Source organism: Labrus bergylta, chromosome 7 (assembly GCF_963930695.1).
Source record: "Labrus bergylta chromosome 7, fLabBer1.1, whole genome shotgun sequence".
In the NCBI taxonomy this organism is placed as follows: domain Eukaryota; kingdom Metazoa; phylum Chordata; class Actinopteri; order Labriformes; family Labridae; genus Labrus; species Labrus bergylta.
The window spans coordinates 16,805,944-16,824,213 of NC_089201.1; positions in this window are offsets into that span (position 1 = coordinate 16,805,944).

Here is an 18,270-nt window from a genome sequence, read left to right on the forward strand (position 1 = left end):
CAAAACTGAATGAGCCGATTTGAAATGGGGAAAAAAAAATCAATCTACAAAAAACAATAATCCTTCCCTTTTTAAATTTGAGAGAAATATATTTAATTTATTAAGGTCAACTGCATGGATGAATCAATAAATAAAAATAAAAACATCCAGGTTAAACCAGTGAACAATTCCAAATGAGTACCCAAGCTAAACGCCTCTTCCCTTAATGCTTGTGTGCCGTACACTCTGAACAATAATTTAATGAATCAATTAGTCAGTTGACATTAAATAAATCTTCAACAACAGTAACAATCAATCTATCGCTAGTAAAGCAAAATGCATAAAAGAGACCAGATCAAGGTTCTTCTTGGTCCAACATTTTTAAAGATTCAATATGTCGGAGGTTTGGGCTGCTGGTCAAACAAAAGAAAGAGATGTGATGGCATCGAGGAGTCTGTGATGAGCATTTTTCACAAAGAAAAGAATTGGCAGATTAATTTATAACCTTAATAATTTTTGTTATAAATCACTGTACTTCAAACTCTATTGATTGAGACTGATTATGAACTATTTAATAATGTTAAATGAAAACATGAATAAGCTTATCTGTCATGATCATGTTGTTCCATTTGTAACGCATCAATGACAAAACAAGTGTAATTATCTAATCCTCAGGCAACAAAGACGGGACATTTCCATGGATATTCTAAATTTAGAAACATTCCAGCCCTTTCCCGTCATGTCAATTTAAAGCTTCAAGGAACATAACTGATGAAAAAAAAAAAAAAAAAAAAAAAAAGCACATAAATGAGCATTGGGTTACCGTTTTACAGAGCGTGTTGTAAAAAAGTCAAATAAATTCCGCAGGTTACCCAATCCATCTCCCTTGCTTAATTTGAAAGTGATGAAACATGTCTTAAACAATAAAGTTATAATGAGGACAATGTGACAGTAATCCGCTGGCTGCAAACTCAACTTTAACTCCCTGATTCTGATGAAGTGTTATACAAGAGACCAGGGGTCACATTTCAAAGGCTCTGCATCACTCAGTGGGGAGACCGAGGTGAGTGATAGCCAGGGAGACCCGCCAGATTCCGTTTTTTGATCCACAATCACCGCAACATTGTCAGCATGCGATGCATTTCGTGTCAGCAGATGACTCATGGCAGCAGAATGCGATGGAGCAGGAAACATCAGTTCTAATTACATTGGTAACTTCATAGGGATTACTACAGTAAACATGCTATTTTCGAAACACATTTACGGGCCACTTGAGGGACATCCATCTGTTTGAATTGGAGAAGAACAATGAATAAAGCTCCAAAACATCTTGAAAATGTGAGCTACGTTTGCTCTGCTTGTTGCCTTAGTGCAAAAATAAAGCTGGATAAACAATTGTAAACAGGGACCAATAGATCCTCGCATTTATACTCTGTATGAGTTGTTTTTTAACCGCAAAGGGTGATGATTTTTGGACAGATTTATGGTCACAAACAGCAAGAATAATTAGAATTAAAAGTGGCCACAAATCTAGCAATGACAAGATTTTAAATATCTGAAAAGAGTTCGACTGAACAATACCTTTTTCTGGATTGAGTTATATGTACAACAAATGCCTCCATTTCAATAATGTTATTATACAAACCCTAAACAAAACAACAAGAGAGCACAAAAACAATATTGCCAAAAAACAAGTGTGCTGCCACCAGAACATTTTCAGGTCTTTGCTGTCTCCTTCAATGAGTTATGGCCTGATAAGTAGATAAAGCAGCTTTACATTAAAATAGGTGTTCGTCCAGCTGTTTTCCTGAAAATATCTAGATAATCTCAGGAGGACTGCTCCTGAAATTCTTCTGAACAGGCTGTTAAAAAATTCACCTCCCAACGGTGAGACTAACACTTTCAGAAGAACACACTGGCAACCAGGAAACGTAATGCAGCAGTTTAATTACCTGCACAGAGATCTTAGCGGTCACAGGATATAAACGTCACCAACCCTCACCTACTGACTCGAGGTGAATTCTCATGATTATATCTTGCTCACTTTGAATTTCTGCAGAACAAATACTAGAGGGCCTTGCAGGTGAAGACTCCCTGTAAAGTCTGAGTGAAAAATGTGTCTATCTATCTAGCATGTTTAGAGGGCCTGAAAAACCAAAGTGCTGCTTCTAGGTTCTCATCATAGGTCAATAACACATTTTGTTTAAAGAAAAATAATTAAGTAGTTTCAAACTAAAATGTATTTTTTTTAGGTGGTGCAACTAAAAAAGACGTTCACTTTCTATTCATGAGACCAACCCATCCGGGTACTTTGCCCAAACGATGCCGGCCACACCCCTTTCTGGGTGAAATCATTCCATCTGAACGAATGACGGTTAATGGAAAAGTTGGGCTCTTTACCGATTTAAAGTCTTAAAAAAATCAAAACCATACTTTAAAATGACAAGTATGAGCCTAAATCTGATGACCAGTGATGTAAACATTTAAAATATGACATTTCTGAACAGAGATCGGCATCATAATGGTATAAAATTAACCATGAACGTGAGTGTCTGTTTAATCTCTCTCCGTCAAACTGCTCAAACGAGTCATCAGAGGAAACAGATATTAAACACCTAATGAGTAATTATTAACCGTGTTACCCGAGAGGGATCTTTATTTTTAAATAATATTTATTTGTTAGTTTCTAACAGTGTTCATAGCTGTAATGGAGTGGTTACAGGTTTAGAGAAAATGAGACATAAACTCTGAGTTATCAGCTGATTTAGAAAAGAGTAACATATGTAAAGTCACCTGGATGATATTAAAACCTTTTGTGTTCATACGAGACGAGGTGTTATATCGAGCTAGCCAACTTTTTATTTTGACATTTATTTTTCAGTAAGAGGATTTGGTGTAGTGTTCCTTCGTTTAGAGACATGTTCACCAACATATTTATGTGATGTGACAGTTGAAATGTTGTTAATACGTTAGTGAATGAATGTGTGAAGAATCTGTTAACAGACTTCTCTTCTGTCATGGAGCGATCGCTGCCTTAAAGCTAGCAGGAACATGACAGCAGTCCCAGAATTTACCACTTTAATCCTCTCTAGTTTCAGTCCAAACACACAGAGCTCTTCTTTTACCCTCCTTTGTCCTTTGGGAATGAAAACCTGATACTAAATTGTGTTTTAAAAATAGTTTGAAGTACAAAAAGCTACGCAATCATGTTTAATTGCACGGCTACCAGTGTTTTCTAATCTACCCCCGATACATTATCAGGGCTTGTTTTCACCCAAACGGGTGCGTGGTCACTCTGGCGAGTCGGAAGTGACGTTCGACTGCTCTTAAGAATAGAATGAATATTACCAACATATTTGTTAAAGAGGACATATTATCCCCCTTTTCCACCTTTTCAAACAGTCACTTGTGGTATAAATGAAACATCTGTGCTGTGCTTTGGTCAAAATACAACATGAATCAAGCACCAGAGGAGGTTTGTTACCTTGTATAAACCAGCTCTCTCAGAACGCTCCGTTTTGGTGTGTGTGTCTCTTTAAATCCAGTGAGCCCCCCCTGAGTTTTCCCGGCAGACATCACTCCTCTGTATCGAGAACAAAAATGAACAAAAGTTTTGCTCTACGATGGGGGTGGAGTCCATGGGTGGAGATACCAGGGGAGGGGAGGGGATTTCTTTTTTTTACCAGAATCCCACTGTGATGTCACAAGGAGAGCACATTTGATAAGGAGCATTTTTCTCTGTGTTGTAAGACTTATGCAGACCACAAACAAAGGACTGGATGGGTTTATTCACTTAGGTTACCCAATATGTGTTCAAGAACATTGTCAAAGTGGATTTCTCATAATATGTCCCCTTTAAATCAGGCATCTGGATCTGGACTACTGGGGAGGAAACAAATGTCCAATAGATCAATATGAAAATCCATATTAGGATAGGATAGAAAAGCAGTTTTGTGGCAGACCTTTTGCCAGGTAAAATACCCACAGCATCAGATAAATGATAAGTGGAGAATCTGAATTATTTACTGCTTTGAAAGACAATAAGAAACCTAGAGATTTGAATCTGCTCAGGGGTCAATATGAGAGTACTGGTTATACTGAGCAGCTAATAGATGTGATTCTGTTTACAACATGGATTTGGAATGGGTTAAAGCTGGAAAACACCAAACTTGACCTTTCCTGAATAATTGTCAGATGATTATCACATAATTAGACCCTTCAAGCCAGTTGGTTACATAAACATCTTTTGCATGTCATTGTTGGTGAGCGTGACTCCAGAGGAGTTTTGTAACCAAGTTAAAGCATTGCAGCCACACTGAGAACCTATTATTAATATTCATAAGGAGAGAAAAGTAATAACTTTTTTGGCCACAATATTTATTTGCGTGGTTGACCGTGCTGCTGATCAATATGAAGCACATCTCTGCCAGATGCTTAGATTTCTGGCTTTAAGAATCTATTCTCCATCTGCACCTCCACCCACTGGGACTTCAGGACTCTCCAAATCAACCCATGACGTATTCGCACTTACAACACAATATGAAAGACAACTCAGAAACCAATATTACCAAGAATGTAAGCTGCGAAACACAAGTATGTGTCAGTAGTAAGTCAAAAAGTCAATTTGAAATGCTGAAATATTACTCCACTGGCAATACGATTTGAAAACATGGCTTTCTGTATCACAGGGTTGTTAAAGCCATGCCTAACTAAGTGATATCTCTGGGGAATAAGTGTTGTTGTATTACGGTTTTTGGATTGAGAATTACTGATGACCGCGTAAATGATACTAAGAAATAAAGAAATCTTAAAAAAGTACAAATTACTTGTCATGGTTTAAGAAGTGCTAACACTGAATGCCCTGTTATTCCTCCATGTTAATCAAAATTGACTGTAAATATTAATGACAAAGCCTGAGTGATGTCACTGGTCTGTTACTGCAGGGGTCTTTGGAGTCCAATTGATGGCTGTGGCTACGCTGACCATAATTTTCAGTCAACCTCACTAAAGGCTGAAAGCCGGAGCTGAGCCAGTCTCTAGCGGACACTTTTTCTCATTGGCTTCTTTTTTTCAACACCACCATGAGGTTAAAAATGTAGTTACTCCCCAAAGGATATACTGTCATAACTTAATAACTCATCATCTGTCTCGTTATCCAGTGCCATCATCAGGTGAAGTCAGGTACGTTTTTTCAGTACTTTGACTTTTGACCTGATACTTGCAAAACTTATGATTGGTCCATTGTACCCAGCTGTACTTTTTGTTTGGTTCAACTAGACAACTATTATGCAAACACAAGTGAGATGGTAAACAAGGTTAAATGGTTAACATTATATCTGCTAAACTTCAACATGCTAGCATTGTCAGTGCCAGCTTTTTAGCATGTTGATGTTAGCATGTAGCCTACAGTGCTGTAACCTCGTTGAGCCTCACAGCTATCCTAGATATAGATTGTAGATAAACACTTTCAGCATGTAATCCCGTTATTTCAAGGGTAACTATTTCTCAAACAAAGGAAATATGGAGCTATTATTGTGGCAAAACTATTTGAATATGCGTACACAGATCCACAAATGCGTAAAAAGATCCTAAGATCATAAGGAAAACAGAACATCTTATGCTTAAAAGCCACTGAAATGTAGCAGCAATGGTAAAATCCCCTGACTTTTTCAGATAAATATTTTTCAGCTTTGTGAAATTTCTTTAGCTATCTGAACATCTGGTGTATGATTAAGTCAAAAGGCATGAGACTGCGGGTACAGTATAAACCATTGAAATCATAACCACTTGTCATGTGTGTTGATATCCGCATAATTCATTAAACACGCTGGAGCAGCGCCATTGCAACACATAGAACCCATTGACAGCACTTTTAAGTGGGACATATGGTGACAAATGGTCAGAACATCAGATTATCCAACATCTGCGGTTTAACAAAGTGTTGAGATTTCTGGCCACAAAAAGTCACTTTCGGGTTTGTTTTGGAACAAAATTTCACCCTCATCCAAACTGATATTCTGACACGCTACTCACATTTTTAACTGTTTAACAATGGAAAACAGGGCGAAGACAGGGCTACTGACAAATCATGTGAGCCTGGAATGATCTTAATGTGAAACACTGAACATTTACAGCTTTCACAAAGACTCCTTTATCATAATAGTGGAAGATGATCCCACTAAAAGAAAAGATGTCTACACCGTTCTTCTGAACTGTGATGGACAGTCTGCACAAGCAGCTGAAGCCTGATCGAGCTTCAAAACTAACCTAGGGTGTTACTCTAAAGAGCTAAAGGTCAGTAGGAGTCTCTAGTCTTTTGAGTGGTGGAAGATACATTTTAATTTATAGACTTTTCTCAGGAAAAGCAGGGGAAGTTCTGGCAGTTACCCTGCCACTTGTTGTGTTTTGCTTCTTTTTTTACAGCTAGTTTTAAGCAAACTTTTGCAACGTTACTAAAAAGTGCGTTACACTAAAGCTAATACTTTAGTTCAGAAGTGCGGATGGAAGCCTTGCCTCCATTGTGGAAAAAACATTGACAACGTGTACCACTGTCACTGTGGGAGGTAGGGGAGCAATAAACACCTGACACATCAAGCAGGAGACAGCAGGAAAGATACTGAATGTCACTAAACACTGAGCGACATTAGCTTATAGTCAATAATAAAACTGAGTAACTTATACATTGACTTATTTAGATAAGGTAGGAGGTATTTCTTCAGATCTACTGGCAGTTTAATTTAGCAACAGTTAAATTAACCTACATACTGAAAAGTTTTCGGCAGTGGGAAATAAGTTCTTAAACAATTTGTTAAAGAAAAAGTAGTAATATCAAAGTTTTGAAATACTCGGGTTACAAACAAAATTTAAATAAAAGCCAAAATACTTGTGGCTCCTTCCTGCATCCCATCATTTCCATTCCCTCCCTGATTTCTTTCCACTGTCCTATATAAATTAAGTCTTAGAAACACTTACATAGCATCTTAAATTTATCTTAAATGCAAAACCAAGTCAAACTAGAATTTCTTTTTTTTGGCAGATTTTTTGCAGTTTCATTTTGTGTTTTCAATCAGTACTTACTTGCATTCAAGACTACTGTGGACAGCAAATAGATGCAGTGTGCCATCCTTGCTTCAAGACAACAGATGTAGAGGAATTACTAAATAATAAGATAACTAGACGCAAGAAAATGTCGATAATTCTACTATTGTCTACATTATAACATACAAAACACAAGGAATCTGCTGGTCACTGATAGAATGATGAATTACTGGCAGACAACAGCGGTCTCCACACATTGGTCATGTCACTTGACACAAGATTTACTTTATTTGCTGACTAAAGGCTCTGCCTCAGATAGACTGTTGAGACATTCGTTCCTGTGTTTACGTGCTGGAATTCACATGACAGGCATCCCAGGAATAAGAGGTCCCACATGTTATAAATTTGAAAGAAATAGTCATAAGCCAGGCTCTCGCTCCACAGAAAAGAGATATTTTTAAATGAAATGTGGAAAATATTTGTGGAACTTGAGAAATGTGACAGATGGGTTGCAATTCAATTTTATCCTAGTTGAAACCAGACTTACTAGTCGGTTAAACAAAGTATTCATATTTTGGCCTTCAATGCCGGTCACATGTAATGCTTAAACTGCAAATCAGCCACCTGCCATTAACTGAGGCTGTATCCATAGACTGGCTGTAGCCAAGGTTATCAGCCTGCTCTCTCCACTCTACTACCCTGATGTAGACAAGCGAAGTGGACGGATAGCATTTCATAGGAGCACACGGTTTGTCAGTATTTTGATGAAGTTGTATATACTGTAGGCTTTGTCAGCTTTGGTTCAGCTTGAACACTTAATTTATGAAGCACCTTCAGAAACAAGGGCTTACATGCTTTGACATACAAGCAAAAGCAAATAAGAACAATGCAAAATAACTTAGTGTTCTGATTGTCTAGTCTAGAGTCTAGTAAACATAGAAAGCTACAGTTTGTTCAGATCATTCTGTTATTTCTCTGGAAGAGCATCAGTCAAGAATACTTGGAACATTACCTTTCCCTTGGGCAAATTGATATTTTCCACCTGTAAGTGGTAAATAACTGATCCTGTATTTTTCCACAAAAAAGAACACATACTGGGATTTTCCGTTGTTTGGAAAGAAAGTTAGAAGAATGTTTGGGCCTCACATTTTAGACAAGTGCATATCACTCACTGCAATTCCAGGGAGTATTTTCTTTCAGACCAATGATGAGCACCACGATGTTGCATACCAGAGGAGGGGAGTTAATAAAATCCCTGTGATTCTTGTCTTTCGATCTCTGTAGTTGTAAAAACACAGAATGAAATGGGCTACTAAAAATAGACCCTGACTATCTAATAATATCACAGTGGTTGGCTGCCAAAGTTGAGCTCACTTTGTGCTCTACTGACCCCAGCCTGTGGAAATCAATCACAGCCTCATCTGTCACCGCACCAAAAACCATATTGTCTTTATTTCTTGAATATATATATTTTTTTCAAAAGCCATTCTTGTCACAGCATTTCAAAGGGGGAAATTAGTTGTCCTGCTGGTTTGGATAAAAAGCCATTAACTATCACATTTGAAGCCGAAATTGATTTTGATTACTACTTAGAGACCCATGACATTGTTTTACCCATGGAGCACATAGAGCATGCAAAGAAGATAGAGGTCAACTTGTATAAGAACGTGAAAGGATCGTGTCAAAACATATCACTGAATCACCTTTTTGGCTCGTGACAAGGGCTGTGTTGTTGCCATGACGCCACTGTGTGTATCTATTCAAGGTGTCCAAATGTGTGACTCATGTGCTTCTTTAGACCCATCAAACCTTTGAGTGCCAGTGGCTTTAATAAAGTCATAATGAAACAGACCTAACATTGGCACAACTTCCTCTTGAAACACAGCCTCAGGAGAAGATGAGGATGATGATTTGTGGGGGTGGTAGTGGTTGTAATTTTGGCTTAGATTGCATCAGCTGTATGCACGTCAACACAAGTTGTAGTCAGAAGAGAACAAACTGGGACGATCTTCCATTACCCGTAATCTGTCAACTGTCAGTTCAGGTCATCAGGAACTGGGTTAATTCATAATAATTTGTCACTTGTAAGTTGCTGTCAGGTTTTTGTTTGGTTCACTTGGTCCGGACTGAAGGAAAATGTGAAAAGTTGTTATCATCAACCTCTGGACTGGTTTGTATACAAACCTATTAAGTAATTAATCATTTCAAAGTCATAAAGACTGAAAGGTAACTCATTGTTTGAAAATGCTGCATAATTATTTCAACGTGGACCCATATTGTGAAATCAAACATAGAAACTGAATGCAGGTAAGTGTATATCTTTGATCTCTGGTTGCATGAAAGCTCAAATAAATAAAAGGTAATGAGCATTTTTAGTATTATTAGACTACAAACGGACATCACGTTTAAAACAATGACAGATAAAGTTAGAAGGTAAAAGATGTGTCTAGAACAAATATATTACAGCAGTCAATGAATTGGTATTGACAACTTTTGCTAATGTTGGATCATTTCAAATAAGAATATCTACTAACAAAAACTGACTGCAAAGTTTTCTCATATTCGTAAAAAAATTGTATCAGAGCTCCCTCGCTAATATACTTTCTCAGCAGATAATTGTGGTCCCTAAGATTGTTTTTCATCTTGTAATTCACTCATCTACATTTTTAAGAAGACACTATTCATGAGCTCTTTTTATTGATGTTTTTGGCATACTGGTCAGGTAGCATCGGTGCTCGCTGCAATGCAAACATGGTGCTCAGTTTCAAGGTTAGCTTGTTGGAACAATGGCTATTTTATTAGGCTAAATAAGTCACAGTACATTTTTTGTGTGTGGAAACTGTCAAACTTACATCATACTGATCCATGAGCCAAGTCATGACCACATTAAACTCAGTAGAGGCCAATGGACAGAGAGTTATAAACCTTAACGCTTAAGCCTGCTTTATACTTCTGCATCGAATCTACGTCGTACTGGCCTACGCCATTGTAAGCGCTACATACTCAGCGTTGGTGAGTCTGCGGAGCCCTGCAATACTCTGCATTAGTTGGCAGTGTGATTTATATGCTAATACTATCACTAGTTTTGGTTACGCAACATCTCTGCTTTCATTTATGTACAGGAAACCATGGCGACTGAAACCAAGTGTTTTATATTGGAGTTGGAGATGATACAAATTGAGAAGCAGTGGATCATACTGCAGTTATTGCAAAGATGAAAAGAGAGGAGACATCAGAGGAGATGAATGTACAGGGTACAGGGCTACAAGAACCTACGGCGTATGCTGCAACATAGATTTGATGAAGTATTAATCAGGCTTTAGAGATAAAAATGGAGAGAATGTGTTTTTAAATCATCAAATGTACGGAAATTGTTTTGACACAGTGTGTATCCAATTGTTCATGGTAATATGCAAACTTTAAATGCAATTAAATGTTCATTCTAAGAAAGGGATGCTTCAAGTTTTGATCCCTCTAAATTTATTTTCTCTGTAAACTGTACAAGTCAGGAAACAAGTAAGCTCTCAATGTGTGTTACTCCCTAAACAGGCAGAACACACTTTTCTGGTTTAGAGTGGAAGGGAGTACAGGTGCGTGATATGTAGCACTCAGAATGATTGAAATGGTCATCTAGAGGTGCACAAGTTCAGTGAAAAGCACATGTTCGTTTCTTTAATTGACATTGCATGCTGTAACCATAACAACACACTGCTAATCCAAATACAATTAGACTAACAACACAACAAATGGCTAACTAAGACTGAAAAAAAAAGCCATTTCAAAAAGACATCTTCAGGATTAATTCAGTGACTTGAAACATTTACTCCCAACTGAGCTACTTCAAAACATACATGGCCCACATATACAGTGTTGTGAACTCCAAATACAACCAGTTTTAAGATAAACATTAAAGAAATGGGAAAACAATATACATGAGGTCTACAAATAACATATCAAGCCGTAAACCTGAGAGAGAGTAAAGAAATAAGTGTATCTGAAATGTCTTCATAATGTTCCTGCAACCAACAAGTAAAGTGGCCGCATTAAATCAAAGTTGAGGTTTGCACTATCTAATAAGCACTGGTCACGCCATTTTGGGGATTGCTGACTCGATTATAATCTCTATCTGCATGTTTTTGGTTTGACTTTCTACATGTGGGGTGGATGAGGTTGACGTGAACTGTCCCACAGTCCCTCCCACTGGGTCTGGCATTCAGGTACAGCTCCCTCCCTCCCTCTATAAAAGTCTCTCATGGTAGCAGTGTAAACTTCAGACTTCAACTCATGGTAAACTCTTTACAGCCTTGGAAAAACAACAACATCAGACTCTGCTCAATAGTACCCAACAAACTTGGATGTGCATCCAAAATTCTTAACATCCCATTACAAGCTAGAACCTGGGGTAAGTAACTTTTACTGAATTTTAATTAAAGATTCAAGGCTATTGTTTAGGATTGAAATAGATTGATCTGATATTTAAGAAAATAAAAAACATTATTGGGATGGGAGTTTTAAGGAGTTTTGGTCTAACAGAGGTTTACATTATTTCATTGGATTTGGGGTGCATTAATAACTGGACATATACTATCAATACTAACTTAACTTGTGAATAGATTTATACACTTTAAAAATTGTCAAACCAGCAAATGGATGTAATACTCCTTTTTCTGTTTAGCTGTTAAGACTATTAAATGCTCAAAAATCAATCACCAGTTGTGGTAGCTGAGCAGAGCTTAACCTCTAAATGTGATTTCCTTCTTGTTTACCACTGACAGCTTACAGTCAAAATGAAATTAGCCCTGCACACTGTCATCTGCTGCTGTGTTTTCACCACTGTCCTGCCACTGGTGAAAGGTGCAACGGGGGAGCTCAACACCAGCTTGAAAAAAAGGTGAGCAGCCTGATCAAGAAGCACTGAGAGAACATTGTGTTCACTCTAAAGAAAAAGCCTCAATAATGCTTCCTCCATATCAGGTGTTTGCTCGTTAATATTCCAGGAATGTTGTAGAATCTAACTATCTTTAAGGTAGATACTTATAGAGTTTGGAAAGCTTTAAAAGTCAGATAATTAAGTTCTGGCAGAGCTCACACAGACACTACATCTCATAAGGGTCCTTGTAATTCTTATGACCGTAAAGCTATGATGATTTTTTTTAACATGATTTCTTGATTGGCTAAATAAGGGAATTTTCTTTAATGTTTCTGTTTCTTTGCCTTTTCTGCAATGCAATTACCTGTGAGGCATTAACATATACATGTGTAATTATAGAAAAATATTTGACAAGTAATTGACTAATATGCAACTGTATTGGTTTTCATGTAAAGAATAACATTTTTGGGGTGCAGACAGTCTTGCAATTAGGTCGCGCCCAATGTACAGAGGCTATGGTCCCCCAAGCCAGTGGTCGGGATCAAGTCCAGCCTGTGGCTTCTTTCCCGCATGTCATTCCCCACTCTCTCTCTCTCTCTTCGGTTTCCTACTTTATCCATTGTCCTCTTGAATAAAGACAAAAAGCCCAAACTAGCTCTTTAAAAAAATAAAAAAATAAAAAATAAATTAACTCTGACTCAACAGCCCTCTGTAATGTACTCAGCAAACTGAAAATCTACCTGCATTGGGTGCTTGGCAGGTGTACATTTCGGATCTTGCTTACAACATTGATAACAGATTCAATATAATTTCAAAAACTTCTAAGCATGAAAAGAAATAATCTCGTATGGTGTTATTGGTGTAATGCTGTGCTGAATGTTAGTAACTTTTGTGATAGTAGTTTGTTTCTGTTTTAACAACCTCTACTTTTCTTTTGGCAGGTTAAGAGTTTGGCTTCAAAGTCGCATGAAGAGAGACCTGGATGACGGCTTAGCGACATCTGATGAGCTGTGCTCAGACCTCCTCGATAGACTGAGGCAGGATGCGACTGAAAACAATGTCCCACATTCACCAAGGTAACAAAAAGGCTGCATTTTGACAACTCTTTTGGCCAAATAGTTATCTGACATTGATTAGATATACTGTAAAAGAAATGTGAAAATAGATTTAAAAAAATGTAAGACATTTAACAAAGCCACTGGGATGGAACGTGGACACTGCAGTAGCACGGTTAACCTCTCTGTCATTAGGCTTACAGCGGCCCTGCATTTGTGAATGTGCTGCTTTTCTGATATTATTTGTTAGACAATAGGTTCGCAAGAAATGTCCATCATGGAGGAAAATGTAGTTAATTTTAGACTGTGGGTGCCAATCCTCTATTGAAAGATTTTCATGAATTGATTAATTGTCAAAAACGTAAGTTTGAATCCTCAACACATTAGAAGGTACTAGGTCAGGTTGAAAAGAGCCTAAAAATTCCTTTTTCTATTTCCAGCTCCGGGCCACAGAGCAGATCCAAAAGGGCAACATCATCAGCAGGCTGCAAACTTATCACATGTTCATTACCCGAACTGATCTTTAAACTCTACCAGAATACAAACACGGACACAGACGAAAGTGCTCCTAAGATACACTTAACTCCCATAGGCTATGGCCGGCGCCGGCGCCGATCACTCCTGGATGTGGTTCGACCTGCCCTCCAGACAGGAAGTCAAAGACCAAAAACAGCGGCTGGGCAGCCAGTCCGTCGACTCAAAAGCAAACTCAAAGAGGTCTAAGACTGGCATGTGAAGGCAAAGGAGAATTCTTGGTTGGGTTAGTTGCACACAGCAGATGAAGACCCCTTAGAGGTTTTATTCCACAGATTTACAACTAGATACGCTGCTGCATCTTTTTCGCTGCCAGAAGATGATTTTTACAGGTCACTCTGATTGAAAGCGAGATATCAATAATGTTTAGGTGCAGCTTTTTACTGTCTCACTCTGAACAAGTGTGTGATTTATGGATGAATTCAGTCCGACATGTGCAGCTTGTCAATTGTGTCTGTTTCCTTTTTTAGCTTCCAAAAGTGAACTTGGCAGGAATAGAAGTAGAAATAGAAGACAATCCCTGAAGATACCTTTGAACATCCCATGTGCTAAGAAAGAACCAAGGCTGCATTGATGGAGAATCCTTTTTTAAAAAGAACTGACTTTACTGGATCCCAAGCTGATACGAGCAGGAGCCTTTAAAAAATTAACCGAGTGTGGTGAACTGCTTGTGAAGTGATTGTGAAGTGCAATGTATACATGTACGAGGCTGAACATTGTCACCAATATGTACCAATCAGCTTGTATGTAATGATATATCAAGCTACCTTATATTAAAACATAATTATATTTTTATACAGCTATAATACATATAATACATGTACCTTTTTGATTTGAACTTCAATGAAGTATCTTAAATGTGTAGATAATTATATTATCCATTATGTGTTTTACTTATTGTTTTAACATGTTTTTATTAATAGCTCATTGGCTTATTGGTTTAACATATCAGAGATATTCAAAGACATTTGTGGATGTGGTATAAGTCAAAAATGGCAGCATAAAACAACTGGATAGTAGTGATTTTGTTCAGGGGTTTTTCTGGACTGTCTATGCTCCAGAATGAGATGGATGGCTTCTTTTTTATAATGAAGTGTATGGATCGATGTGCCAGTAACAGTGTTGTGCTGCCATCTAGCTTTACAGTTGGTTACATGCAACAAAGCAGGCCAAACATCTTTAAAATCAATGCAGAGCACTTACAGTGGTTATTACAAATGTTTTATACTTAGTTTTGAATGTATCTGCTTCTCTATTTGAATGTAAGAACTCTTAATTGAGTCATGATTCAGCTGCAATGACTTGACATGGTATTAGTTAATATGCTTAATTTGTTGTGATGAACATTGCAAGAATTGTAATGGTTTTCAGCTGGCCGTGATGTTGGTCTCGTTTATGAAATAAATGACTGAATGCAACAATGAAAACAAACTGACACTGTTTTATTTTGACTTCACATTTACAATTCTGTTATTGCATTTATGTTTCTAGAGTTGGGAGGCTTGTAGGCAACACACTTCATGCTGTTCTATGAAGCTATGTGTGTGTCTTAAGTCCACAACATGAACCAATGGGGGTAATTCAATTTGTTGGTTTCCTATTTCGTTGATTTTCACATGAATAAACAATCATTCTCTTATTTAACATTGTTACATTTGTGAGTTACTAGGTTTGACCAAATAAACAAACAACCATACACCTTCCACCTCGGCACATACCGGTACCCTTCTTCAGACTAAAGAAAATGTAAAGATGTAGAGCCCAAACGATGAATTTGCCGGCCGATATTAACATGGAACCATCTCTATCGGCAAATTTTATCTCCCATATGTGCTGATATAAGTTTATTCAACTTAAATTTATTATTTATTTGTATATATTTTATATCAATAATTGTTCATTTCTAGGTAAAAATAGTTTGCTGATGCTATTCTGGCCAGTAAAGGATTTTGTTCAACTGTAAAACATATGCTTATCTTATCTTCATTATTCATTAAGTGTTTTGTACATGCATTTCAGGATTAACACAATAAATGTTTGTGTTTGTCTACGTCAATCAAATGCTAAAGATCCAAGATAGATCCAAGAAAAGATATTGGTTGATATATATCGATATCAGAATTTTCTTCCTCCCTAATATTGGTATTGGTATCTGCCCCAAAAATCCTATATCAGACGGGCCCTATACAGAAGTGCGAAATTCAAAGCAATATAACCAAAATGTCACAGTGAAACAGTTGATTAAACAAGTAGATATAAGGCACACCAATGTGATGCTCAGTACGAAGTAATATGACATGCTGTGATTCGGACATATCACGGAAAAGGACCTAATCTTTTCCAATTTAAAAAAATAAAGCACCTCCTTTATTAGCGAGCATCAGTAGGTTGAACAGAGGATTTCAATTTTAAAAGTATCAACCTCTTGGCCAGCAAAGTTGTGAATGCTATCAAGTCCTTATTAGCTGTAAAAGATAAGGCGGAAAAGGTAACACACCAAACGGAAAAAGTACAAATATTAGGGACGAGATTTCCTCTAGTTACCTTAGATGATGTACTAAAAGCTTCAGACCAGAATCTGTTCAAAGGACAGCGCCAGAACGCAAGTGTGTAGTTTGCTGAAGCTCGACGTCATCGATAGCATGAAGGAGACACTGTTCCAAATACTTAAGCCAGCTGAGCTTTGGTGTAGGTTATTCCATTACTAAAAAATATTATAAGCAGCCGGGTCTCAAAAAAACACTGCACAGAAATTACATATTTCTCGGGTCGACATGTTCTTTCCTATTTGTAACTGCTGCATTTCAACATAATTAACTATCTTTTGGCAAAAGCAGTCCACGTTTTGATGAATGGATAAAAAGGAGGAGGATGCTTCTCCTCAAATCAGTAACACTCAAGTGAGGTTTAAGTAAAGCTATTAATAACTTTGGAATTTGACCTTCACTGATAGTGTGCAGAGTAGTCACGCTGTCCTGAAATCACAAACAATTTCACCATATATCTGGTAATATTTATAAAACATCAAAACATTCCCCACTGAAATATCACTGTTCAGCCTCCATGCATCTGCAAATGGTCTATTAAAATCCCTGAGTGAAATCACTTCATTAGATGAGTTTTTTATTTTCACAGGAGAATATTTTCAAAGACGAGGCAGAAAAATTAAGATACACAACATTCAGAAACAGCTCATACTTTTATTTAATTTTGGTTTTATGTGATAGTTCGCTTCTCTTCCCATCTGCTCCTCTTTGAATTCATTTTTTCATGAAAAGTAATGGTAAATGGACTTGAGCTTGTATAGCACTTCTCTAGTCTTCTGACTACTCAAAGCGCTTTTTACACCGCAGGTCACACCTACACATTCACACACTGATGGCAGAGGTTGCTATGTAAAGTGATCATCTGAAGTAACTAATCCCATGCCGCTGACAAAGTAGCAGGAGCAATTTGGGGTTAAGTGTGTTGCCAAGGACACATCAGACATGTAACTGCAGGAGGTGGGTACGAACCCCCAACCTTCCGGTTAGGAGACGACCGACTCTACCAACTGAGCCACAGCCGCCCACAAGTCCTACATGGTCAGTAAAACAACTACTATAGAATGGGGCTTTTTAAAGAATTATTTGGGTCAATAAAAGACTCACAAGAAATATTTAATTAAAATATTTGGGGCACAGATGGACTACTTACACCAACTTAAAGCATCGACGTTAAAGACGAATATGTCGAGTCAGGCTTTACTCGTGGTTTCAACTAAAAGTCGGACAAAAATGTTTTGGCCCCTTGTCTGCATATAAGTTAGGTCATCATGACCCTTTGTGGGATGAGAAACAAAGTTAAATATGATGTGCACTCAAGTGACTGGTCTTACAGTAATCATATCTCATGGAATATTCCTAATGTTACAGAAAGAAACAAAAGAGCAACAAGAAACACTGCAGTATTGAGTGAACATAATATGGGAACTATTTACTACAATAAGGCCTCCAAAACTTATAATCTGCCTTCTCATTATGATTGTAATGCATCACGATCATAAGAATTACATGTAAATGTAAAAGAAAAAGAAGTACGGTAGCTACTGAAAAACTGAGGTGTGGGTGCACACATTTCTAAGAGGGACTTCACTGTTGGAAGACTTCCCATCAACGTCCAGATGGTGGTGTTGTAAGCCTTACACCACCACCTTGAGCCACCCAAACCACAGCTTCACATTTCCGTACTCTATTGCCAAATTTGAACCACTGAAGATCCTTTGTATGTATGACTGATTAAAACACATTTCTGTAAAGTGCCATTTCCCTTGCATTCATCTAAATGACACGATTACAATTCTTCTTCTTTTTTTTTTTTTCAAGATTTACTTTTGGGCTTTTTGTGCCTTTATTCGAGAGGCAGGACAGTGGATAGAGTTGGAAAATGGAGAGAGAGTGGGAAACAGGAACTAACAACTCAGCCGCCTCCCCCGAAAAGGCAACCCAGTCAAAGTGAATCAGACCCTGACCTGTTTCACCACAGCACAGAGGTCAGAAGGAACGTTTCATTAACTTCCTTTCTTTGATTGTCAACACTTCCTTCTTGAATGGGGAAGAAGGAAGTCCTAATCCATAAACAAAGACGCTCAAATTTACCTTAAGATACAATAATCCATACTTTACCGTATGCTTCTTTTCAGACACATATAGACTTAGACTTAGACTTAGACTTTCTTTATTGTCATTCAAACTTGTACTTTACAGTGCAGATAAGAACGAAATTTTGTTGCATCTGGCCCGTTGTAGTGCAGGA